The sequence below is a fragment of the Rhinolophus sinicus genome, chromosome 6 (genome assembly GCF_057876585.1).
Source record: "Rhinolophus sinicus isolate RSI-liver-muscle chromosome 6, RSI-T2T, whole genome shotgun sequence".
NCBI lineage: Eukaryota > Metazoa > Chordata > Mammalia > Chiroptera > Rhinolophidae > Rhinolophus > Rhinolophus sinicus.
This window is the reverse complement of record NC_142506.1, coordinates 29362979-29390404: the sequence shown is the minus strand read 5'-3', so window position 1 is coordinate 29390404 and position 27426 is coordinate 29362979. Positions and strand designations below refer to the sequence as shown.

At 38.9% G+C, this 27426-nt stretch overlaps 1 protein-coding gene across 3 annotated transcripts in view; it reads right to left on the bottom strand.

Annotated features, from left to right (window-relative positions):
- NCALD (neurocalcin delta) overlaps window positions 1-27426 on the bottom strand; it is a 417308-nt gene that overhangs the window by 283344 nt on the left and 106538 nt on the right. For 2 of the 3 annotated variants that reach the window (XM_074316352.2, XM_088799022.1), the window contains one exon: window positions 12420-12472. The gene's annotated coding sequence lies outside the window, so the exon portion shown is untranslated. Of the gene's footprint in view, window positions 1-12419; window positions 12473-27426 lie in introns of those variants that run through there. The other variant, XM_074316353.2, reaches the window with a different exon arrangement.

Sequence of the window (27426 nt, the reverse complement as noted above, 5' to 3'; positions counted from 1 at the left end):
TAATTATAGAACCAAACAAAGAAAGTGACAGTACAGTTCTTCCGTTTCCTTCTCCCTCTGAAACTAAGGTTTTTGCAGTGTATGTCCTGTTTCTTTTCTTCAACTTTGACTTTCCATAAGGGCAGGGCCAACCACATGGACTGTTGGAGAGTAGTTTTCCTCATCTTTTCTATGGTGGGTATTCAATTTCTGCAAGTCACATTTAAGCTCCCTGAAGGCAGGAGCTATTATTTTCTGTTTCTTCAGTGTTTTCCTACAGCTTAGTTCAGTTTTCTCTACCCATTACTTTGATGGATGACGACCTGCATTTCCCCACTATGTCCATCTCTTTACCTGTCAATTTTAGATATAATTCTTATGTTCAACAATTTCTATGCCATTGGAATAAGTTAGAAGAGGGTAGCTAGAGGTGAAACTGTTGGCATTATTATTATGCGTTTATTAACAAAAATGTTAATTGATCACCTACTACATGCCAGGCACTATTCTAGGCAGTGGGGCTCTAACAATGGATAAAATAAGCTCCACCTTCAGGGAGGTTAAAGTCAAATCAGGGAGATAAATGATTAAGCAGCTAATTAAGCAACAAGCTATCAGTTCTCCCTTACCATCCTTATATTTCGCCCATCATGACAGGGCAACTCAAGTCTAAATTAGGAACAGGAAGAGTATGGTCAAATTCGAGGCCCATCTCTGGGCAAGAACTGATTTTAAAGGACACATAACCTTTCTGACCCTCAATTTCATCATTAAAAAAAAAAAAAGGAATTAAAAACATAAAAGTTGTCTATCTGCCTTAAAGTATAAGTTAAAACAATGGATGCAAAAGTGCTTGAACATTGCAAAGTGTTATTATACAGATGTAAAGCAATAGAATTAATGACTTAAATAGTCCCTGCCAACCAACGCTAAAGCAAAAAAGTGGCTGTTCCATTAAGCAGAAATTTCCGACAATAAGATTTTATAAAAAGCAATCCTTTCAAAGAAAGATCTAAGCTCTGTTGCTTTGGAGTTAGCAATTAATGGGAATTAAATTAACATCAAAGAACTGTCTGGGGAGAAGTTGCCTATGAAGAAAGCAGGCCTGCCATTTTATTCACAGTAGACCCATTTTTGCTTCACTCTCCCTGAATAAACAGGAGAGCTCCATTACTTCAACTCTTCTGTGACATTCAGAGCAATGTCTTAGCCAGAGATGTTCACATTTCTGTTTTATTCAGAAAGAATCCTCCAGATCAGAGATGAAAGGAACGCTGGTACAAGTTAGTGCTAGAGCACACAAAACTGTGAGCAGTTTTCAGCAAATATAAAAGATAATGGCTGAGAGAAGTTTTAAAAATCAGATTTTCTGTTTCAGATAAATACAGTATCTATTCTCATCTTCTAAGGTAGAAAATGTTCTATTGGAGCAGTTTACCATCTTTCTGTCTGGAGAAGTCGATGAGCTTCTAAGGGCTCTCGTTGGATGCCATGGTAACCACATGACTCCGGTCAAGTCTGTTGTGCCTGGGGAAGAGCTTAAGGAACATTAAGACGTTACCTTAAGAAATATGGATTCAAGACTCCGCTGGTATGTTTGAACTGAAGGTACCGTACATTCACTCCAGGTGTACATACACCTAGCCCCCACTGTGTCCAAGCACGGGGCCAGCACCTTGGGTAACCAAGTGCAGATAAGACACCACCATCAAGAACTCTCAGTGGGTGTGGTGCTCAGGGAGCAACCACTTCCTTATAAAATATACAAGAATATATAGGAATGGCATAAAAAATTTTAGATTCTATTCCAAAATTATAACTCTATTCTCTAGGCTTTTCTGTGACGTCAGTTGTGTAAGTCCTTCATGAAGATTATTTCGGCTAAATATAAACATGAGAAAAAGTTGAATGTTGAGCAGAGGAACAGTAATAGGATCAGAGAGAAGATTTAAGTTGCTCATTTGGGCCTTCAAATGGACTTAGCCTGAAAAATCATGAAGAGTGAAAGGAGAACAATTGGGCTATGGAAAGGAGCAGCATTTTTTACTTTACTGGTAAGGCAAAACCACATCCAAAAGTGGGACTCTCTGAAGTCTCTCCAGACTGTCTCACTAGAGATAATAATTTCCCTTCACCCAAAAGTAATGAACAAATATCAGATGATGGAGACTTTCTCTTCACCATAGTGTGTGTGTGTGTGTGTGTGTGTGTGTGTGTGTGTGTTGTATGTGTGTTAATACCACCACCAGATTATATCAGGAATCACCTTGAAGCTCACCATATACATGAACCAACAAGCATCATATGTGAAAGAAATTTGATCTTGACCCCAAATGATCTTCAAAAAGCCCACAAATTAGCTGAATTTCTTCAGCTAATATTTAAGAAGCACGTGTTATGAGCATGACACTAAACCAGGAACTGAAGAACAAAGGAAATGTCATCCCTGGCCCTTTTTACCCTTTGGTTGAGGAGATAAGACAGATTCACAGGAAAAGGTCTGGCAGCATTTCATTCTGTGTCTCTCACCTCTTACCCACCCTCCATTTCTTTGTTGGCCTCCCGAAGATCTCCTGTCTTGGGCCTCCACATACCCACCTTCTCCATCCTCATCACACAAACACACACACACACATACACACACACACACACACACACACACACCCCTTGGCCTCCCTTTCTTCTGTGCCCAATCTGAGACACTTATGGTTTCTCCATAGAATCCTCAATATCTTTGTCCTCTTGTCTTTCCAGCCCTGGATAACCCTGTTTTCTGTATTCTCTGCTCCAACACTGAATCCTACTCCTGGAGAAAAACTATGTAACCCGTAGATACCTCTGAGGAGGCCATGAAGAAAGGAGCACTGGACAATGTTGATTTCCCAATTTGAATGTAAGTTCTTTAAGGGCAGGGATTTTGTTAAGCCCGAGGGCACTCCAGCAAACTCAATAAATACTTCTTGCAATGAATTAATACCTAAGACAAGAAATTAGAAAAGGATCCACACTCATTCAACAAATAAACTAACTTTTGAAACTTTCACTTAGTTTATGTGCAAATAATTGCAGCTATTTCAAAGTATTCAATAAAGTAACCATAGGAAAATAATGCCTCTTAAAAAAACAGCTGGTAAAAGTTGTTCTGTGGACTTCAGAGTTGTAAAGCTCTTCAAACTTATTTTATAACTTAAGATCATTCTTCCCGTTAATTAAAGCAGTGTAGTGAGATCTCACTTACTGTACTACATAGCAAAACATTTCTAAAACATCACCACGTAGAAACCATCTTCAGCTGTGTTTCTCCCAGGGAAAAATGAAAGGGTCTCTACAAGTTAGCCAGAAAGACAAATATCAAAGGAATCCTGAAATACTTCAGAGAGAAGAAAACTTCCCATCAGGTCAATCGCCACTGTGAGGTATAAAGTTTCAGTGGGACGTTGCTACCTAAACAGGGACCCCGATGGAGTTTGCGGGTATTTGAAGACCACACTGGGAATGTAGAACGTTCTTTCTCACACCCGTGGTAAAACTGTCTCAGAGCTGAGTGGGGTCCACTGTTCAGGCCAAGATCCTCACACCAGCATGGCAGGAACAAACATAAATGCCGCCTGATTCTTCTACAAATGTAATAACATCTGACTAGAGGCTGACTGGACAGTACACGATGTCATTTCCTCTCATTAAGGAACACTCAAGAAAAACCGAAATAGCCACAAAGCACTGTCAGCAAAGCAATCGGCAGCGATAATTAGCTGTCAACTCACAGTCCTGAGCTCAGCCTTGTATAGGGAGCAGGGCTGGTTGGTACCGGTTTTCAAATCACTGTGACAGCAGGAGTCAAGGATGACAAGTAGAAAAGAGAAGCCAGAGCCTGCTGCACACAGTGACACCAAACCCCTTCAGGTGATGGGAGTTACGGCGGTTTGTTTCTGTTTCTGTGTGGCAATGTGGGGTAGCCCCATGAAGACTCCTGCAGTAAGCTGCCTAAGCAGCCAGAAGTCGACTGACTGCAACCCATGCTGTTTATTCACCCTGAATCACCCTCTTCTCTACTTGGAACAATTCTACCCACTCTTTAAAGTCTATAAGCAGTTTGTCTCCCTGTCCTTTGCGAGGGCTTCACAACTCACCACGTGAATTCTCCCTTTTTTCAACTCCCAGAACAGATTACCATCTATACTATAAAACAAAGTCATTAACAGGAGTTGGGAAAACTTTACAAAGAAACAAACATAACACAATCATCACAATATGTAATAATATATAAGATTGTGTGTGTGTATATGACAATTGTTGGGAGGAGCATTATTCTCTCCTTCCCAGCATTCCTTCCTAGGCACATAAAACAAAACTGTTTACTTTCTTAAAATTATTGGAAGGTGGCATCTACCCATTAGTACATCGCTTCACTCCTCTTCCAGGGAGTAACTTCTTGCATTGTTTGGACTAAGCAAGGGAAAGTACATGGAAGTCCATCTGGGCACCCTCCCTTCTCGTTATTTCTGGCCTCAGCGGCATGGAGTTTCCTTTCCCATGAGAGAAGATTTCAACAATAAAAATAATAGAAGGCCTGATTATAGCTGATTCTGTCCATAATTTGAATTCATTCTTCAATCCAAGATCATTGGGAATAAAGCTGATATTTAGCTCCCTGTCTGCCTGTATACGAGAAGTGATGCATGACATGGAGCGTTGTCATGATGGAGGATGATTTACGACACAGTTTAAAACACACCTTCTCTCAACCATAGCTCACACCCAACTGACTGCAGCGAACAAGTTGAAACTTGTCACACACTGTTATTAAGGTTCGATGCACCACTTCCCGTATTGAAGATGCCTGCCTTACTGTTGGATGGCCCTGGGCAGCAGCATTTACTGTATTTTGTCATCATAACAGAAAGTCTCCATGTCACATATCGCTTCTGGTACAGCAATTTCTGTCAAATAAAAACATTACGGTGTGTCCTCATCCACCTCATTCACTGGACCTGGCACCTTGTGACCTCTGGCTCTTCCCCAAAGTCAAAATGATTTAGGACATTGAGGCAGCCACAACAATGAAAATAAAGACATTTACAAAAGGTAACTTCCAGAACTTCTTCAGAAAGTGACAAGAACATGGGATAAATGTGTTGGAAGCGAGGGGGAGTATTTTGAGGAGGATTAATGGCAATGTGTCTTTTACTGTAATTTTTTTTATTTAAACATTCACTGTATTGTTTGATCGCACTTCTGCAAAAGCAAAAAGAAAGATAAAAGGAAAGTAAGTCCTATCATCCAGCAATCAAGTCTGGCATTTTTTATGGTATCAAAGGAAAGAGGACAACTTAAGAAGTGGAATACATGTGAAATTAACCGTTATTGAAAGTTGAGAGAAAATAGAGAAATCTAGAATTCTGGCAGCACAGTCCTATCATTGCACCATAAGAGACTAAAAGTTGGGATGATTCAATAGTTGAGAGTCTCTTGGCAAGAACTTTAACAAAGAGATGGGTCCTCTCTAGGACCGTTTGGGCCAGATTTTGAAGCATCAGTAGAAGTTTCATGTAGGAACCTGTTGCTTGAGCTAAAACAAGGTGAAATGCAAGACAAAACTGCTCCTAGGAAGTAAGCTTCATAGGTCTAAGAAATTCTTTTATAAGAGGAAGCTACAAAAAAAATTCCTGCTTCAAGAAAGAGTTAAGGTTTTTTAGTGCAGGCACAAAAGAGATTAAAGAACAATTTGAAAATAAATTTAAATATGCATATCATTGATAACTGTTCAATTAAATTCAATAATTTAACAGAAAATTAATTTAAATGCCTTAATTTTGTGCACTATATCCTGGTTTATTCTTAAAGTAGGGTTATCTTCACAACATTTTGACTTTGAAATATCTTAATTTCATTATTAAAAGCACAGTTAGCTAAAAAGAAAGAAAGGAAGGAGGGAGGGAGGGAGGGAGGGAGAGAGAGAGAGAAAACACGAAAGAAAGAAAGAAAGATGATTATATAAAACACCACTTCTCAAATATTCAAGTGCAAAAGAATCCCTTTGTGGATCTTGTTAAAATGCAGATTCTGATTCATCAGGTCCGAGGGTGGGACCTGGGACTCCCCATTTCTAATGAGTTCTCAGGTGAAGTTGATGCTGCTGGCCCCTATGCTACTCCTGGAATAGCAAAGATGTAGAGGTTAAATATATCCAAGCTCAAAGTTGAGATGACTGCTCCTGAGATGGCTCAGGAATCATTAAGATCTATCTGGAACTATGATGATGTACTACTCCTTGGTCTCACGGACATCTGGAGTTCTTTAGGACCTTTCATTACACATCCCTTTTCTGAGAAGCAACAAACCTCCAAAGTGTGTGTCATGCTGTCTCTTTCTTGTCTTCTTTTCATTGGTCTCCCTTTCTCAGCTCCTTCTCATGGAAGCAATTATGGCAGAGAGAGGCGATCTTCCTCTTTCCCTTACCCTAGACATCCAAATCAAGCTCTCTATTGCACTATTCCTGACACTGCAGGAAGGTATTTCCTGAGAAGGAAAAAAGAGGAATGCCAAGTACAGCCAACCTAAGAGAAGAAGAAAATTTTAATCCTCTCAGTTTTCCCATTAAGTTTTGGATTGTGGTTTTATTGACTTCTTTTGATTCAGCTTTCATCTATTTCTGACCAGCATTTTTATTTACAACCAAAATTTCCCTTTCAGACTAGTATCTCCTGAAAACCTGCAACACAGTTCTGCAAGGTGAAAGATAACATGAGTGCGGCCATATTAAATAGAGCCAGAGCAGCCATTTCAGAGGAACTGTCCCACACATCTCGTTTTCTTTATCTTCTGAATTGGACCAAAACACCAACATTCAAGACTTCAGCAAGAATGAGAATATCCTGTTTGTAAGGACATGAAACTGGCCTTTGCCAATGACTGAAATGCTAACTAATCGATGAAGTACAAAGCTAGTCTTTTGCCTGATGACTGAATTGCAAGCCAATCTATGAAGTACAAATCTAATCTTATCTCATCTAGCACCAATGAATTCTTCTTTAACACAATTCACTTCATCTTCCTCCCTTTTTCCCCACAAAAACCCTGAGCCCCTCTCCTGCAGGGAGGTGGGGACATTTATTTGGGTTTCTACTTGAATTTATTCTTCCCAATTTGCAATTCCTTTGATTCAAAATAAATGCTTTTTGTTCAATTATTGCCTCCTAGATTTTTAGGTTAACACCATCCACGTAAGATACAGAAAGCCACAGAGAATATCACTTCCATCCTGACAATGAGAAAGGCTGCATTATCAACAAAATCATAACTTGTATTGAGCCCATCAGAGAGCTAAGGTTTCAAGACAACCAGTGAACTAATTTAGAGAATTAGTCTGTCACCTTTGACAAAGCACAGCAGGAAGAAGTGGCCGTCATAAAAGCAGGTAAGAAGAAAACAGTTGAAATTTTAATGAATTCTTAAAAGGCAAGTGTGGGCGAGCATGAAGTGTAGAATTTCTGGAAGCCTCTCTCAAGATTTTCTTCTACGGGGGTCTCCAATTGGTGTTTGTGAGAAGGATGACGGCAGGGTCAGAGACTGAACAGTGCTCCCTATAGTGGAGCAGAGGCAAGAAACTCTCGTCCATTACCCAGAATGTCGTTTCACGTTAAGCAAAAGCTTTAAACCACTGGGAGAAGAGTAGAAAACATTCCCTCTCCAAAGGTCCAAACAGAGATCCACTGATTCATGGGAAGGGTAGAAATAAGAGCCATCTGCCCTGATGGGAGGACAAGAAACATTCAGTATCAAAATCCTGCAGTGACACAATGAAGAGCTCTGCTACCATTAGGGAGGAGTAGGAAACTTTCCCACTCAAGACACCCACAGATATAAGGCAGAGATTGGCTGCCATGAAGAGGAGCAAGAACATAGACAAAACCCTGGTCCTAAAGCCCAGACCCACAGGGTGTGGGGACAGAGCCAGGAGTGCAGTTTCCAGGCTCTCGGCCTCACGTGGAAAGGTGCTGGCTCAGGTAGTAAACGGCCATCAACTGTGATTGGATGGCCATCAGCTGTGGCTAGTCGGCCGTCAGCTGTAACCAGTGAGCCATTGGCCACTAATATAACTGCCGTGGCTACACTAGCAGAAAATGGGGGGCTAGCAAGAAGATGGTGGCTGAGCTAGCAAGAGCGGATTGCAGTTAGCACGGCGGACTGCAGCTAGAAGTGAGGATGGTTGGCAGAGAGAAGCAGATGGCAAGTTGCGAATAGTGTGGCTCCTGCTTCCTGTGTCTCCAACCCAGCCACCAGTGAGAATATAGTGGTATGACGCCCCTATCTATGGCTCTGTGGGTGTTCCTGTTTGGCCTCATCATATCCTGCATTCTTGAGTGGGGAGTGGGAGATGAGACCCCGCGTGCCACCCCACGTGACACAGGGCCTGCCCAAGATTGAAGCTGGATCAGGACAACTGAGAATCCCACCACTGTGGCCACAGCTTTGCACTGAGCAATGAAGAAGAGCAGTCTGCTGCTAGGAGAGGAGCACAAACATGGAGAGAGATCTCCTCAGTGAAGCAAGTGTGGAAGGTCTGCTGAAAGCTGAGGATGGAGTTTGCACATGAGAAAAACCCTGTGGGCCACCCAATCGCATTATGCATACAGTAACTACAGGCCACCACTGGAGAACTTGGCAGTCTGGTGGGCTGAACATACATAACAGTATCCTGTTAGCGTAACTAACAAAATTGATTCAACCCTCTCACATCAACAGACTTACAAAAGAAGTGTGCCCTTTTCTGGGAAGCAGTATTAGTATATTTACTTCATTGTCTATGGTTTGTCTACTAATAAGGTCCAACATAAACTCAAAATTATGAGACATTCATAAAACCAAGGGAAAATAACCTGCTGTTAAGATAAAGAAAGTAACCAACAGAATAAGACAGAAATGACTCAGGTATTGGAATACTCAGGCAGAGACTTTAAAATAGCTATGATTAATTTGTAAAAGGCTCATGTGGAAAAGAAGAATAAAATTTAGCAAAAGGTGGAGAGTTTGAATAGAGACATGAAAACTCTAAGAAAGAATTAAACAGAAATTCTAGAAATAAAAATACAATATCAGAAGTGAAGAATTCCCTTGACAGGCTAATGAGGAGACAGGACACAGTTAAAGCAAAGAATCAGTAAACTTCCCATTGTGTGTTCATCACCCAGAAAGAAAAAAAAAGAATCAGTAAACTTAAAGGTAGATCTATAGAAATTATGCAAAGAGAAAGGAGAATTTTTAAAAAGTATCCAACAGCTGTAGAACAATATCAAACAGCCTAATATGCATGTAATTATAGTACCAGAAGGAGAGGAGAGAGAGAAAGGTGCCAAGGTATTTAAAAGAGGAAAAGGCTAGCCTTTTCAACATATGGTGCTGGAAAATGTGGACATCTATATAAAAAATGGAACCTTGACCCGTATCTCACCTTAGATACAAAAATTACCTCAAAAAGTATCATATAACTAAATGTAAATCTTAAAACTATAAAATTTCGAAAAACAAGAACATCTTTGTATTCTTGGTTTTAGCAAGGAATTTTTAGGACGCAAAACTGCTATCCATCATAGAAAAAAATTAATAAATTGAACATCGTGAAAATTAAAAACTTTAGCTTTTGAATAACACTTTTAAGAGTATAAATAACAAGCCAGACTGGGAAAAGGTATTTGCAAAGCACACATTTGATAAAGGGTCTTTACCCAGAATATATTCTATTATAGTTCAGTAATAGAAAAGTAGATAACTTAATTTTTTAAATGAGTGGATGATTTGAACAGACACTTCACCAAAGAAGCACATGAAAAGATATTTAACATCATTAAGAAAATGATAATTAAAGCTATAATGAGATAACACTATAGATCAACTCAAAATTACAGAGGCTGATAACACCAAGTGCTAAAGAGGTTGTGGAGTAATGAAAATTTCATATATTGCTGATTGGAATGTGAAATGGCACAGTCATCTAAAAACAGCTGGAGGGATTTTTCAAATGTCAAATATATATGTACTTGCTACACTTAACCATATGACTCAATAATCATATTCCCAGTAATTTACCCCCCAAAATTAAAGATAGATTAAAGATTAAAACATATATTCATACAAACCCCTATTAATGATTATAGTAGCTTTATTCAAAATGTAAATAACCCACCTGTTCATCAATTGGTGAAAGGATAAATAGATTGTGGTATATCCACACAATGGAATTCTACTCAGCAATGAAAAAAAAACAAACTACTGGTACTGGCGACAACATGAATGAATATCAGAAACTTTATGCTACATGAAGGAAGTCTGAAACAAAAGGCTACAACTATATGACTCCACTGATATATTCTGAAAAAGAAAACATCTAGGGACAGAAATCAGATCAGTGGTTGTCAAGGGTTAGAGGCAGGAGTCGATTTGCTACAAAGGAGCACTTTTTCAAGGGTTAGACATGTTCTGCATCTTGACTGTGGTGGTAGTTACATGACTACACACATTTGTCGAAACTTATCAAACCATAAATTTCAAGAGAGTGAATTTTACTGTGTATTAATTATACCTCAGTAAACCTAGCCAAAATAAACAATAGACAAATAGTGCTATAACCAAAGGATGGTGATTGGTCAAGTATGTATCCACATGGAAAAAAATAATCTTGACCCTCTATCTCACATCATACACAACAAAACCAATGCCAGATATACTGTACATCAAAACATAAAAGTAACATAATACAGCTTTCAGAAGAAAACATAAAACTTCCTTGTGATCTTGAAATAAGGCCAAGATTCTTAAATAGGATATAATAGTGTTCAACACAAAGGAAAAAATAGGTAATTTATACTATTTTAAAGAATTTATGTTCATAAAAGGAGAGTGAAAAGGTAAACCACAGAATTAAAAAATATTTACAATATACAGAGGGTGCCAAAAAAGTGTATACACATTTTAAGAAATAAAAAAACTGTATTAAAATTGTAACACTCAATATGTACCGATAACAAAAGATGAATACAAGTCACGTTTGACTTCTGCAATTACAAGAGGTGCTCAAAGTGGTTACCATCAGTGTAATTTTAACAGTTTTTTCTTTCTTAAAATGTGTATACATTTTTTTGGTACCCTCTGTATGTCCTACCAAGTCCTCAAATTAAAAATACATATTATTTAAAATATCTATAACTCAGTAAGGAAGACAATTAAATATGACAACACAATTTTTTTTCCAAAAGACTTGAATAAGCATTTCACTTTTTTTTTAAGACTTGAAAGGGCTTTTCACAAAACAAGATATGCAAATGGTCAATTAACATAGGAAAAAGTGCCCAACTTCATCAGCCTATGGGAAATACAAATTAAAACTGCAATATGATACTATTGCATACCCATGAAACGAGCTTAAATGAAAAATCAAACAAAAATCGGAAATATTTTTTATTGGAAAGGATATGGAGCAATCAGAACCGTCATCTCCTGGCTGGCATGTAAGATTTTAAATTAATACAACCATTTTGGAAAACCGTTTGATAGTATCTGCTAAAGCTAAACATCTACCAACCCCATGACCCAGAGACTCCCCTCCTATATACATACCCAACAGAAATGTGTACATATAACCAAAAATAAAACTTACCAAAAATGACTCAAGAAAATATGGAAAACCTAAATATATCAGAAATTAAATCAGTAGGTTAAAAAACCTACCCTCGAAGAAAACACCAGGCCTAAATTGTTTTGATTTCATATTCCAACATACATTTAAGGAACAAGTAATTCCAATATTTTGAAAACCATTCCTGACAAGGAAAATACCAGAAAGGGAAATTTTATCCAATCTTAGGACTAAAACTTAGGAAACTAAGTCTAACTAAGTCTAGAAAAGATAATGCATAAGGACCAAGTTGGTTTTATCTCAGCAATGCAAGGTAACTTAACATTAGAGAATAAACTAATGTAAATTACTATGAACAGATGAAGGAAAAAATCGTTTGATCATTTCAGTAGATTAGAAAAGCATTCAATGAAATTAACATCCAGGTGAACTAATTTACTCTTAGCAAACTAGAAATAGAAGAGAAACTTCTTAATCTGATACAGACTATTATTAAAGTAACTTCATCAAATGATGTACCATAATTGATTTGCTAAAATTTGCCTACATTGGATGTTTAGATTCTCTCCTCTTGGTTTTGTTGTGTTTGGCTATTATAATTTATGCTGCGATTAACATCTTTGTGCATGTTTATCAAGTTGCCTAAACTCTCTCTGTCTCAATTTCCTCATATATAAAATGAAAATAAAATAGCCCATAACTCACAGGGCTATTGAAGGATTAAATGAGATGCTGGAATTAGGTCTTAGAGAGTCTTGGAAGAGAAGCATCTATAAATAACTCTGAGGAAAACATCTTCTGTATTTACCTGGTAGCCGATCTCTCAAAACACACTGCAGGCTCAAGTCAGAAGAAGTCACTCTGTCAAAAACAAAGAAAGTTATTGTCTTAGGTTATCAGGATCTAAGGATATAATATCAGAGGAATGCAATCAGTGATGAGGATTACTGCTTGCTCCCAGGTTCCCTTGCATCATTTGATATCTTCTGCCCATCTCAGCTTCCATCCCTCTACAGGGGAGAATGACTACTGTCATGCTCCCTTCGTCTGCCCTTATCTACAGCACTCCATTTTTGCACAGCGGCCAGAATGATAATTCTAAAATCTGAGCATGACAGACACGTATCCCTCCTAAAACCCCTTCCACAACTTCCTCTTGGGATAAAGCCCAAGCCTTGCCATGACTTTTAAGGCCCTTTGTCTTCTGATGCCAACCTACTTCTCCAGCCTTGTCTCTCGTCTTGGTACCATTGTCTGCGCTCCAGCTACACTGGACTTCCCTCAGCTCCTCACTGCTAACAACGTCCCAGCTTTCATACACACTTCTCCTTCTGCCAGGACTGCCTTCCGCCTTTCCCTCTCACCTCCACCTGGCTGACTCCTACTTGTCCTTCCATTGGCCCCTTAAGTGTCACTTCTTCAGTCAGGCTCTCTGTTCCCCACGATCACCTTAAGCTACCCTATTTACACTTCTAAAGAAGCCTTCACGTCTTGTGTCATCACTCGTGCAACTACTTATTCAATATGTCTTATCTTCCTTGTGAGCCCAGGGATCATGTCTGTTGTGTTTACTGCTGTGTCTTCAAGCCTAGCCCAGCACTGGTCTCACAGTCGATGCCTAGTAAATATTTAGTGAGGAAAAGAATTAGTAAATTCATTCCTCAGTGCTTAGCTTTCCAAATCATCTTTTGATTTCATACTAATCATTTGATAGACTTCCTACTTCACTACTATATTTCACTGATTGTCAAATTCACTGATTATAAGAGACAATGCTATTTTATATAACAATAAGAAAAAACGGCTGCAAATTAAACTGTCACACAACACTAAGATTTAGAATTTTTATTTTTTACTTATTGAAAGAGCTCTATTCGACTTATTTAGACATGGATTTTATTAGATTCATAAAGACGAAAATATAAAATAAATTGGTTAGGTATTCCAATTTCATGTGGTTTAGATATCACATTCAGAACCCACTCTTCTGAATCACTTTTGACGCAGGATTCAATGACTATGTTTTTCCACACAATATTGTCCTCTGTGCCACCAAGAGCTTTAGTGATGCAGTGTTTCTTAAGAGTGCTCACGTTCTGTACTTGAGATTTTTCTTCTAAGCTTTCAATACCTTTCCACAAATGTCAAGGCTAGCAAGAAAATCTTACTAATAGGTGTCAGCAGATTTCAGTCAACATGTAAGACACATTCCCTTCTCAGAGGGCCATCAAACAGATCTCTGACTGAAACAATCGGGGTCGCAGCTGTCTTGTCATGCAACAGAACTACCAAGTTCACACATGTACAAGCAAAGCAACTACAGTACAATTACCACCGGACCAATTGCAATAGGAGATGCTTTCAGTTGTACGACCCATCTGGTATCAGAGTATTAAAATGTGAGAGAAAGAAAACATATTTTAGAAACAATGAATACAAGAGGTCAAAAAAGACTCTTCAGAGATCTTAGGAAAATTAATAAAAGGAAGAATGCAAATTCATTCTCTCTCTCTCTCTCTCTCTCTCTCTCTCTCTCTCTCTCACACACACACACACACACACACACACACAAACACACTCATGTTCAGAGGCATGACTAGAAATACTGACTCCTCACATGTTGGAGTGAGGACAGATATACAAGGCAGTGGCTGAGAAAAAGGTGGACGATCCAGCCAAGCCCTGGCACCAGGTGCTTCCACCCTGAAAAAAAGAAGGTGTTTCCTGACTTCCCGCTGGCCCAGTCATGCCCCCATGCACAGTGTCCTCCCAAAGGAGACAACTCTCCCTAACTACCTTTCTGACCTATTTAAATACACTTTTTTGTGGGGGGGAAAAATTTTTTTTAACACGACATCTGCCTTTTTAACAAACTTTTAAGTATATCATTGTTAACTATTGGCACAATGTTGTACATCAGATTTCTAGGACTTATTCATCTTGCATAACTGAAACTTTATACCTATTGAATAAAGATCCCCTTCCCCCAGCCCCTTTTCTGGTTCTGTGAGTCTGACTACTTTAGAGACCTTGCAGAAGTGAAATCATGCAGTACTGGTTATTTCACTTTGCACAACATCACAAAGGTTCATCCACATTATTGCATATGACAGGATGACCTTCTTTTTTAAAGCTGATTAATATTCCATGGTATGTATATGCCACATAAAATACAATTTTTAAGGACACAGTTTTTAAATAAACAGAAGTTCCTTAGAAATGTGTCATCACATCAGAGCAGAGCAGACGCTAGTGCCAGAGGTTTCCTCATGCCTAGTCCAGCATTCCAAGGCCTCAGGTCTCAGTCTGGGAATACTCAACCACGGCTGGGGAAAGCAGGAGGAAAGGGATGCCACTGGAAAAGCGAGTGGGCCTCTCTGGGCCTCAGTTTCCACATCTATAAAAATGGTCAGATACGATTAGATAATGTATCAGTTCAATGTCCCAGCATAAAAGAGATTACACACTCAAATGGCAGCTTTCATGAAGGGGATTGTTTACACAGCATGGGCCGGGTTAAGGAAACCACCAAAAGATAGTGAAGTGGGTGCCTCCCACTGGCCAAATCCAAACAGAAGCCAAAGGTCAGATAAGCTCATTGAAGTGGTCCCTGGAGACCAGCTTCCCAGGACCCAGAACTGTGGAGAACGGCGGAGAACAGGTCTGGGATGACAGAGAACATGCAGCAGAGATCATCCGTGAATACCCACAGAGCTCCAGTATTCTATGGCCATCTGGGTACAAAATTCAACTTTATTGCACCAAGAAAATAAATTCTATTCATAGCAAAAATTTGAGGAAAATCTACCAGGATGCTGTTTTGCATCATTCTATGAGCTGAGCTCAGATAATTGTACTGGTTTGCTGCTCTTGGAAACAGCACAGACTGAGAACATTACACTAAACCGTCCCTGTTTTTCTTTAACTGAACTCTTACAAATATAGTGAGTCGGTTTTGAGCTAGTAATTGATGTTTCTCATGCCGCCTCTTATCCCGAGATCTTTCCTTTCTCCAGAAGGAGGAGCCTGCAGTGTCCACGGCACTGCCTCACAGAAGAAATGTTTCAGCCGGAGCAGAGAAAAGGCTTTTTCAGTTTTTTAAAGCCCGAGAGCATGGACAACTTGACGATCCAGAACAATGCTTTGCTCCACCTGCCACCCTACACCAGACAGAAAGATGATTTTATGTCGGAGAAAAGTATGGAGAGAAAGCTAGGACTGAGTGTACATTGTGGCCCCCCACCAAGCTCACACCGCCACCGACAAGCGCCACAGGAGTTCTTTTCCTCTTCTCACTCACAGTCATTTTCAAAGCTCCCATTCTTTCCCTGGCCTGGGCCATGCTCCATGTGCCACTTTGTCCACCGCATACCCACCCTCCAGTGGCAATGAACACCCACAGGCACTCAGGAGTCACGGGGGTGCTCCGCCCTAGGACAGAGGGGCGCGATTTGGAATTTCAAGAATCAAGGATCCTTTTAAAAGTTTGATTCTGATAAATGGTTGCTTCTAAGGAATTCCCTAGGATCATCCGCCCTAAAAAGACCCAGGCAATGTGCTGACCAGTTTCTAGCATCTATCCTTTCTTGAATTTAGAGGTCATGCCATGTTCCAAAGCACATGGGTTTTGCTGCAACTGTTATACAGATGTCCAACTGGGCAGCACTGGCCATTAGAGAGTTGTCCCACTGTGCCGTGAAAGCTCGCTCAGAATAGAGGGGAGTCACACTGTGTCAGAACAAAAACCCATCTGGAAAAAACAATAATAAGTTTTCCTAGTAAAACATGTCTTTTCTTCTTTCAAACGAGTTAGATTGTTTCCAAAAGGCTTTAGAAAGTGAAGGAAGACTCTTTAACTTCTGGCAAATAACAAACTAGAAGGAAGAAGGAGGCTGCCCTCCTGCCCCTTCTGATGGAGGAGTGTAGCTGGGTGGAGAGGTCAGTGATTAGCTGGGTGACAATGGCCAAATTGCTTAACCACTCTGTGTCTCATTTTTCTCATCTGCAAAAAACGCCAGGGGTTTGGATTAAGATAATTATCACAGTCCCTTCCAGCTCTAAGAATATATGACTTTCAAACCAGGAAAAGGGACTTTTCAGTTCAGAGTCCAAGGATTTGCCCTTGAAAATTGACGCAAAGAAGGAAGAACTGCCGTTATCAGCCAACAGGGCTGTAGTCTGACAAATAACAGAAAAGCTGTGCTCTGTGGATCCTGTCATCCTGGCGCCTTGACATGTTATAGCTGCGGCCCCACCTCAGATGATACTATACAATGGGCTATTCCATGCATCTCAAGAATGCTCTACCATATTAGGAAATCTAATGGTTCCTCTGTAACATTGCATAGTGCTGCTCCTGACGTGGCCGTTTCAGTCAGCTTCAAACTCAACTCTAGATGAAAATATTACAAATGGATGATTTGTCAAGTGCTAAATCTAATCCTTGCTGCCTTTTTTTCCCAGAGCCTTTAAAAAGAAGAGTGCCAGATGTTATGCTTGTATATTTAACGGGAAACTGAACGGGGGGAAAAACAAAACACAGCAAGCCTAGTTGTAATATTTAACTGTTTTTGAAAGCCCACCATCTAAACATATCAGAAATAACATATTTTCAGAATGGTGACAAAGTCAAATGTCTCTCAAACACAAAAAAAATCAGTTTGTCATGAGAAATCTGAATAAAGCAATCTGTCAGTTGTAAAATGCAAGTATTCCTTTATGAGTAGTTTGAATGCTTCCAACTCTCTCAATAAATACCATGTTAATATAGCAAAAATATTCAGAGGGAATTTCATCAACTTCAGAAAACATTAACCAATCAGTTACTCCGGAAACACCAGGCCGCAACTCCCACGAGCACTTAGCACTTACCAGGTACAAATCTAACTCATCATCTATTGCCCAAATTGTCCCCTCCTCTTGCTGTCACTTTCCACTTATCACACCAACCGGGAACCAGAACATCACTTAATATTCGGCCTCTTCTCCTCTCATCAATAATCAAATCCTCTAGGCTGTGCCTACTGCGCATCTTTGTTTCCTGGTCTCCATCCCTACAGTCACTGCCTAGATAAAGCCTTCATCCTCTACCTACTACCAAGTACTTCCATCCTTTGCCATCTTCAATTAATTCATCCTTCCTTGAGATTTATCGTTTTCAAGTTCACATTTGACATGTCATTCCCCTGCTCATATCCACTCTTTAATGGCTCCCTGTTACTTAGAGGAAGAATACAAAATTCGACATGGAGTCCTCCCTCATACCCCACGCTCCAGGCTTGTCAAATTGCTTAGTTTTCCATGATATTCAGGTCTCCATGTCTTAACCAACCACACCCTCCACACATCCCTCCACCCTTTCCATTACGTGGAAAGGCCCATGTAACAATTCTGCTTCTTTCAAGATGAAAACTCCTTATCCGGGGCCTGCATGGTCTGCCCTTATATCCCCTCACCTGGCACATCCCTCCTCCTCCAAATCCAGTGTGCTTCCCACCTCAGGGTGGTCATTTCCGCATGTTGGAGGCCCTGTCTCAACTACTCCGCACTTGTCTAACTTGAACTCATTGGTTGGGTCTCAGGTTCAACATGACTGCCTCAGAGAGAGCTTCCCCAAAAGAAAATCTGGTCCTTCTGCTACATACTCTGTGCCTTTTTTTTCCCCCTATTGCATTTCATCACAACTGATGGTTATATTTATTTTGTGGTTATTTATTCAAAACCATCACACTCAATGGAGATTCACCTCTGTGAAGTAGATGGTTCAAGTCCATAGTTTATCCCCAGAGACCAGCACAGTGCCTTAGCACACAATAAACATTTTTAAACTAGTGCATGGTATCTCCAACCTCACTTCTTCTACGAATAATTCTCTGCTCACTCCCACCACGCAAGTAAAAAGAATCACTTCCTCTCCTGCAGCCCAGCTGTGCCCTGAACAGACTTAACAGAGCACCCATGAAACCTAATGCACTTCCATGTTGTTCTTCTTCTATGAGGCTATAAATTCCTTGTGGGCAAAAAGCATGTTATGTCTTTGAGGCATGTGAATCCTTAAGGCACAATAAAAAAGAATACAAAAAAAGGGACATATGTCCTCAGATATCAATCTGTGAGAGAGCTACATGAATGGCAGCAAGATAATTTTATACTTCAATTTGCATTTTAGATTTTTAAATATCAAATAACAAACATGAACCTACTATGCTTATTTACTTATGGGCAAATTCTGGCTAGAATAGGGTCAAAGGGCACAAATACCAAGGGTGCCAAAAAAATGTATACAAGTGGACACTTTGGTCAGCGTTGCTCAAGCAGTGGTTCACCATAATCAGAAGTGTCTGGATGCTGATGGTAACCACTTTGAGTGCTTCTTGTAATTACAGAAGTCAAACATGACTTGTATTCATCTTTTGTTATTGGTATAGAATATTACAATTTTAATGGTTTTTTCATTTCTTAAAATGTATATACAGTTTTTGGTACCCTCTACATATTGCTGTTGGGTACTAGAGACCCCCACCCATGTCTCTGATCTATCCCCAGCATCTAGCATAGCACCTGCGTGTTGTAGGTGCTCAATAAATGTTTGATGAATAAATGAACAAAAAAATGAATAAGAGAATGAAAAATGAATGATTCTTATCCTCAAAGAATTTACTACTTAAAGAAATAAACAGCAGACACATCAAAATTTTGAAATTGTCATAGACATCTCATATTAGGTTGAACAAAATAAAATTGCTTCTTGGGAGGGCAATTTCATATGGCTTAATCTAATATTTAAGTGCAGCAGTGTACATGCATGCATTTTTTTCATAATGTTTATTTATAACTTTTATCCATTTTTGTAAGATAAATTGTGATGTAAATAATAGATGTATATAACTAGGGCAACCATATGTTTTGGTTTGCCTGACACCATTTTTGGCTTAGGCTTATTGCCCTAGAATAATTATTTCACTATCATACTCATATTCACTATAATTATTTCATTATCAAAGTGTCCTGATCTGGATCATAAAACTCTATGATCTGCTAAAATCCTCTACGACATTCTCAGGCTGGAGATGATAGCCATAAGAAAGCTTTCTCTCTCTATGGACGTTAATACTTTCTCCTGTGAATACAAAAAATGTGTATGATCAGAATAAATACTGTCTACCCACGAGGCCTCATCCTGGGGGAATGTCACACTTAGGGAAGCATAGTCCAAAAGTAACTAGTAAGTAAGCATAACCTCTACTAGTTCTTGAAGACTATTAAAGAGAATCTAATATATAACACAGCAATACTTCTTCAAAACTCCTTCCGCTCCTCTCCGAGCCCCCACATCATAGAGCTCCTGGGTGGGAGTGGGCCGGAGGGAGGACCTTCGGCCTTTCTAAAGCTCCAGGCCCAACTTCCAGAGCACACAACGCTCCTCCGCCTCTCCTTTATGCCACACCATTCGTCTAGTTCCAGATTCTTCATCGTTGAATAGTAAAAAGAAGGGAACAGACCTGGCAAGGATGGAACTTTCTTTAGAGGAGAGGGGAGGAGGAGGACACTGAGTGGGTAAAGGCAAAATTCTTTGGTAGGGAGATGGGGAGGAATTTCAAACATTGCTTAATAATAAATGTGTTGCACACACACACCACAGGCAAAGAGGCTGTGCAAGATTAAAAGAGAGGAAAGACACATAATGGATCAAATGGATTCCGGATCCAAAATCAGTTTGAGGACATTTGAGTATAGACTGTATATTAGATGATTTTGTGGATGATGTTGTCTTAGATATGATAATGATATTGTGTTTATGTAGAAGATGGTCCCTATTCTTAGGAGACGCATGTGAAAGTATTTAGGGATGAAGTATCATGATGTCCTCAACCTATAGTCAAGTGGTTCAGAAAAAGAACATGAACATTTTTCCATAAATCTTACTTAAACACAAACTCAATCCAATGTGTATATATGGAGTGAACACGAGCAAGAAAGGCCATATAGCAAAACAGGTAGTGTATTTATTATTCTGTTAATTCTTCTGTGGGTTAATTTTAAAAATGAAAGGGAATGAATAATGAATAAATAGAGTCCCTTTCACACATGTACTAAATAGTCCACACAATGCCCACCTATTTCCCTTTGAAGCTCTGACTGCACTGACCCCAAAGTATGGAAACAATGTCTGCAGCCCTGTATGCTGGGAGGGATTGTTCATTAAACCCTCAGGGAACCAACTTTCTAGTGGGAAAGTAATAGCTTTGGGCAGTGCTATTAGGAGGACTGGCTCTGAGAGGAATAAAAACTAATGCCTTTAGCATTTCCTGACAGCCTCAGCAAAGTGGTCCCTGCCCCCGCATAATAAGGCAGCTCCTTTCTGCGGGTTACCTACAATATGTGGGTTACACTACCCCTCCTGCTAAATAACCAGAGAGTCAAGCACGAGTATGATGCAGCCCTAATCCTCCAGTTACGTATTACAAGGGTGACCACTTAATTTACTGTTCAAATCAAGATACTTTTAAGAGAGAAAGGGGGTGCTAACCAGACGAGGTACTAGAACACCAGTATAAACTGAGGATGTCCCAGGAACATCTGGCTATACGACCATCCTATTTATCCCCCATGAGCGGGTTTACTAGACAAATACATAAATCATAGCAATAATATTGGTTAGCCATATAACAAAACAACACAAAGCAATTGCCATAAACAAGTTACTTGGAAGTCAAAAGGAGGGATAAAGTAATTCCTTTGGAGGAATCAGGAAGAAATTCATGGAGGATGGGGAATTTCAAATTGGTCTTAAAATAATAACAGGATTTCTGTAGGTAGAGATAGAAGGGAAGGTCATTCCAAATAGAAGGAATTGTGAGAGCAAAAGCCAAAGTAGGAAAGCATGGGGTATGCCAGGGAAATTCAAGCAAGCTAATATAGGTGATCTGAAGAGGTGCCCATAGGAAAGACAAGGAGACCAGCCTGCAACAGTAAATTGTAACCTCAGTGAAAAGTGCATACTCAGTCCAAGATGCAATAGGGAGTCATTGAGGGTTTGGGGCAAGGATAGTAAATAAGATTGTAAAGGGCTTTGAATATCAGGCTAAAGACTTAAGGACAGAAAAATCAGACAGATTTCTTACAGAAGAGTCTTCTACAATAAGATCACCCATGAGGAAACCATATTATCTAGCCTACACACATGAATGATATAACTGAAAGAAAACTGTCACACACATTGTCATAAGCTTTTCACGACCATCTTTCTTCTCTCTAGTGGGTGGTTCTGTTTTATGTGCTGGGTCAAGTACTACTTCTTCTGTCAATTTTTCATCATAAACATTCTTACAGGAGCCCTATTATCAGAAAGACGTCACAGAAACAGAAATGAGAGTCAGCATGTTCAAAATTGCCCAAGCTCAAGAAGATGAGACCAGAAAACACAGCGTTTGAACTAAAGGAAAAGCAGGTTAGCCACAAGGGAAGAATGGGGTAAGTTTCCTTTGAGGATGGGAAATTACTATTTCAAGGCACAGCTCATGTTAATTCCAGTTCCTCTACCCCACACAGAGACGCCTGAGACAATTTCACATTTAATAAGACTGATTATATTTTTTCCCAAAAGTTAATTTACAGACATTTATTAGATTCCATAGAGAATTTCGGGGAGGGGGGGTGATTAAAGGACAGTATTTCAACTGTTTTCAATTTTATCCCACATATTTGACTAGGTAAGAGCAAATGCCTCATTAAAAAAAAAAAATCCTTCTAGAGAAAACTATTAATATCAAATCTTTCCGGAAAAGGTGGACAACACTGGCAAAGCAATCTCATTTCCAGAGAAGAATGGCCAACAGGAAGCCAGTGCTCTGGTCTCTAAATACAAAGCCAGGAGGAATATTTGTAAACAGAAAGCACATATTCCCTTTGTATAGAGGGTGTGCCCTGCTCTTCAAAACATTCCTTGGTCAGTTAAGGCCATAAATAAATGGAAGAAAAGGCTGATCTAGAGAAGCAGTCTTTGAGTTTTCAGTCCATGGATTTTTATATCTACAAAGGACATCCAGGAAAAATAAACAGAAACCAGCTTTAAAAGGCTTCCACTGGGCTTTGAGCTTTCAAAAAGATAATTGCAATTAAATGGAACCCATCAAACATGCTTAAGTCCACAAGGTGATACATGTATTTACACCTTTGGAGAATGAAAGGCAACCAATTCATTATTTTGAAACATGGTAAATAAAGGAGAAGCAAATATTTATCTTATCTCTCCTACATGAACTGTGCCCCTGAGTGACCAAAAAGTAGATGAGGGGAAGCAAGTTTTTTAGAAACAGTATTCCATTTGATAAATGAAAAAACAATAGTCAAAATTAGAATATCACCATTTCGCCAACCCAAATAAATAAATGAATCTAAGCACTGAGTACCTACAATTGTTCACATTACAAAAAGGACAAATACATGCTTCCTAATGGAAGAATGCTCGTATAGTGTTGCCAAAGGAATTGTATCTGAGTCTGAGCACACCTGTAAATCCAGCTCCCACATTGCAAGAAATACAGAAGACAGAGAAATACAATGAAATGTATCATGAGTATGCAATCAGCAAAATTCATGGAATTCTATATATCAATGAACATTGCTCCTTTATTGGTCTAGTAAAATTTTCTACTAACTTTACCACTGGACATAAACTCACCAAGACAAATCTGGCCACCACCACATTGAGTGCTCAACCTCTCAACAACAGGAACCAACAATGAGTCCTAGTGGACCAGTTAGCCATTTGATGGGAGTTGAGTACATTGGTTTCCTTCCATCACAGAAGGGGCAAAGATTTGTCCTCACTGGGATAAATACATTCTGGATATGGATTTGCCTTTTGCAAGTACCACTATTCACATACTAAGATAATGCCGTATTTATCAATATAGTACTCCTCACAGTATTTCTTTTGGGCAAGGCACTAATAGCTCAGCAAAAGAAGTACAGCAACTGGCTTATGACCATGAAATTCTCTGGTCTTGCCACACACTCCATCATCCAGAAGCAGCTGGCCTGACAGAATGGTGGAACCACCTCCTGAAGAGAGTCACCAGCTGGGAGATAACACCTTGCAAGTTTCTGGTACTATCTTACAGGATGAAATATATGCTTTGAACCAGCAAACCATATAGGGTGCTATTTCTCCCATAAACTAGAATAATTGGGTCTGGGAACGAAGGGTTAAAGTTTGATGGTCTGCTCTTATTATTATACCTAACAATCTAATCACAAAAATTTTGCTTACTGTCCCTGAGATGTGGGGTTCTGATGGCTTAGAGTTATTAGTTCCCAAAGAAAAATATTTCCATTTTGGGCACAAGAATGATTCCATTAAACTAAAATGTAAGACTAACCTCTGGTCATTTTACACTCCTTGTACCATTGAACCAATGGACAAAGAAAGGCTTTATTGTACATACTGAGGTGACTGGTCCCAATTATTAACATGAAATAAGACTGCTGCTGAACAATGGTGGCATGAAGGAGAATGTCTGTAATCCAGAGGATCTTCTGGGGTTCCACTTATTACTTCCATATCCAGTGATAAAGTTAAAGATTTTACCAGACCAGTAAAGGAGGGATGACAAAAGCACAGACTCTTCAGGAATGAAGATTTGTGGCAACCACCTAAAAAAGAATCCTTACAAACAAAAGGGCTAGTTAAAGGAAAAGAAACATGGAAATGGATAAGAGAAGAAGGAAAATCTATAGCTACAGATAAAGATCTATTTATGTAGATCCTATATTTATATTTATGTCTATATTTATAGCTAGATAGCTAGAGATTAAATAGATACATGATAGAAAGATGATAGATAGATAGATAGATAGATAGATAGATAGATAGATAGATATAGAAATCAATTATGGCCTTGTGATCAGTTATAGAAATGAGGACTGTAACAATTATGTGTATTTTCTTTCTTGTCTTTTATGTACATATCTGTATATAAAAATTAGTCCCCCTTTCTTTTCCCTTACTATGTCATACAAGGAATAGTTCTTGATAGTTAACTTTACAAGAACTACTTAACTTTCATCTTTATAAAGTATTAATAGCAGCTATAAAAGGAATAATAGCATCCAAATATGGATGCACTCACTGACTGATGAAACTATGTAACTTTTATCAGGAAATGCGTGAGTGCGCCTTCATTTGTGAAACAGATAGTTTCATTATGATGTTTCTGTTGTTGTTTTTATCAAGTTTATACGTGGGTAGAAGGCTGTGTACGGATGCAGAAGAGACAAATGGGTGGACTGTGCCTAACAGCATCTGCTGTCGCTCAATTCCACATTCACTCTTCTGTGCAGCTTCCTCTAACAACACACATTTCTCAGACTAACTCACCAGTTGGCTTCCTATTGGGTTCTATCTATTGGGGCACCAGCAGGATTGGAAGACAAAAAGAAGGGAGACATATTTTGATTTCTTAGGATTTATGGCAGTGCCTCTAGTGGCAGTTTCAGTGACATCATGTCTGGCTAATGTGGGCCATTGGCTCACACTCAGGAACCCTGGTTCTAATAGCACAAGTGGACTGTGAGCCAACTGAAAGCAGGGAATGTCTTACTCTAATGTGTCCCTGACAGTGTCTAGCCTAAGGCAAAACTCATAGTACACACGTGGTTGTTTGGATTTGTTTTTGTTTTGATTAAAAAAAAAAGAAACACAGATAACAAAATTTACCATCTTAACCATTTGTAAGTGTGCAGTTCAGTAGTGTTAAACGTATTCACATTGTTGTGAAACAGGTCTCCAGAAGTTTTCAGCTTGCAAATCTGAAATTCTGTAACCTCTTATTGACAACTCCTTTTCTCTCCCCCCCAGCCCCTGATAACTATTATTCTACCTTCTGTATCTATGAATTTGACTACTTTAGACGTGTAGGCACATGAATTTTTTTTTAATTTACTTAACTGTAGAATCTCAGGGTTGAAAAAAAATCTTAGACATAATCTAGCCCAGGGCCTTGCCCACTGCATAAGTCCCACCTTTTTCATTTTAAATTCATTTTTTTGATCACCTCATCTCTGCTGGAAGAATCCCAGTGACTGCTTCAACAAGGTGAGCTATGGGTAGACAATTCTTACGATAAAAGAAGTTCTTCACATTAACCTAAAATGTTGAACTTCTACCCTTTATCTGGTCTCTTTCCAAGAACAGAACACATTCTCTTCATCTTCCCAAGTTGACATGTTTTGTGCTATTTAAAAAACACATTTTTATCACGTGTGTTTTAGCCTGCCTTGAGACAGCAGTATTTGCATGGAGGAAATCAGGAACATAAATTAAGAATATCAACTGCTGTTGATATTCAACACTCAGCAACAGTATAGCATGTAGCCAGAGGTCTCCTCAGCCAAGGGAAGGGAGCAGGACTCAGAACTAATTAAAACAGTGAATCAGCTCGTGCTCCTGAGCCTTGTTGCACATCCAGGCCTTTAAAAATAAATATTCCACCACATGTTCACGAGATTACTGACAGTTTCTCATTAGGTGAATATGTAGCTCTTTAATAAACCGAAAGATTCTCTCCCAGGTAGTCACAATATTTACCACACTGCAAAGACGAAAATTGTCACTAATGAAATTTCATTAACAAAAGCCTATCAATTTGCAGTGATTCCTGACGTTACAGTGGCAGGATATAGTCTTGTTCTTGCAGCATTCCCAGCAGCTTTCAGGGCAACCCCTACCCCAAATAATTGAATGATGTTATTTATACCACAAATGCATATGGTTGTTATACAAACATAACCAAATAAAAATAATAATAAAGAATTTAAGGAACACGGAAACTATGACAAAAAGTCTCTGATGGAAGATCAGAGGATGTACCAGCCTTGTACCAGAACTAGACTCCATGGGGCCGCTGCCTCTGCTGTACATGATATAAGCCTTGGGCAACTGTCTTCGTCATCTTCCTCTTCCTCTTTGTTAAATGCACTCAATGTGTTTCTGATATAGAAGAAGCACTTGTAATGTCACTTTAAAAGAGAAATGTAAAAACAAGTAAAGGCCAGGAAGCAATAATTTATAAAGAATAAATGTCAATTGCAAATAAATCTATGAAAAAATATCCCTCTGCCTTGTAATCAAAGAAATGCCAATCAAAACAACCTAAAATACTATTTTTGTCTCAACAAGTGAGGCTACGAGGAAACAGACATTCTCAGTGCTGCAGGTGGTACAACCTTTCAGAAGGTTAGTTTGCCAATAAATAACAGAAACCTTAAAAATATTTACATACGTTGGTCCAGAAACATTATTTCCTGGAATATGGAATCAAGAAATGATGAAAAAAATGAGCCCACAAAAAAGTGTGTACAATGGTTTCATAATTTGTAATAATAAAAAAATTGAAAACACTCAAATATCAAGCAATGAATGACAAATACGTTAATTATGTTAATCACCCAGAAGATGGAATTCTATGCAACAGTTAAAAACACATAAACATTATATAGCTCTTACCATGTGGCAAGCTCTATTATAAGAAGCTTACAAATAAATTAACTCATTTAATTTTTATTATAATCCTATGAAGTAAATACTATTTATTGTAGCCATTGTATGTAAACTAAAGCATAGAAATTAACTTGCTCAAGTCATATTTTTACTTTCTTTTTCTTTTTACTTTTTTCTTCTATTTTTATCTTTTGCAATTAACATGTATTACATTTATAATAAAAATATATGTATACAAGAATGCTCTCATTGCCATCACTTAAGTATTCCTAAGAGGCCAGTGCCTTCCGCCCAGAACTTGAGAGGAGCCAAT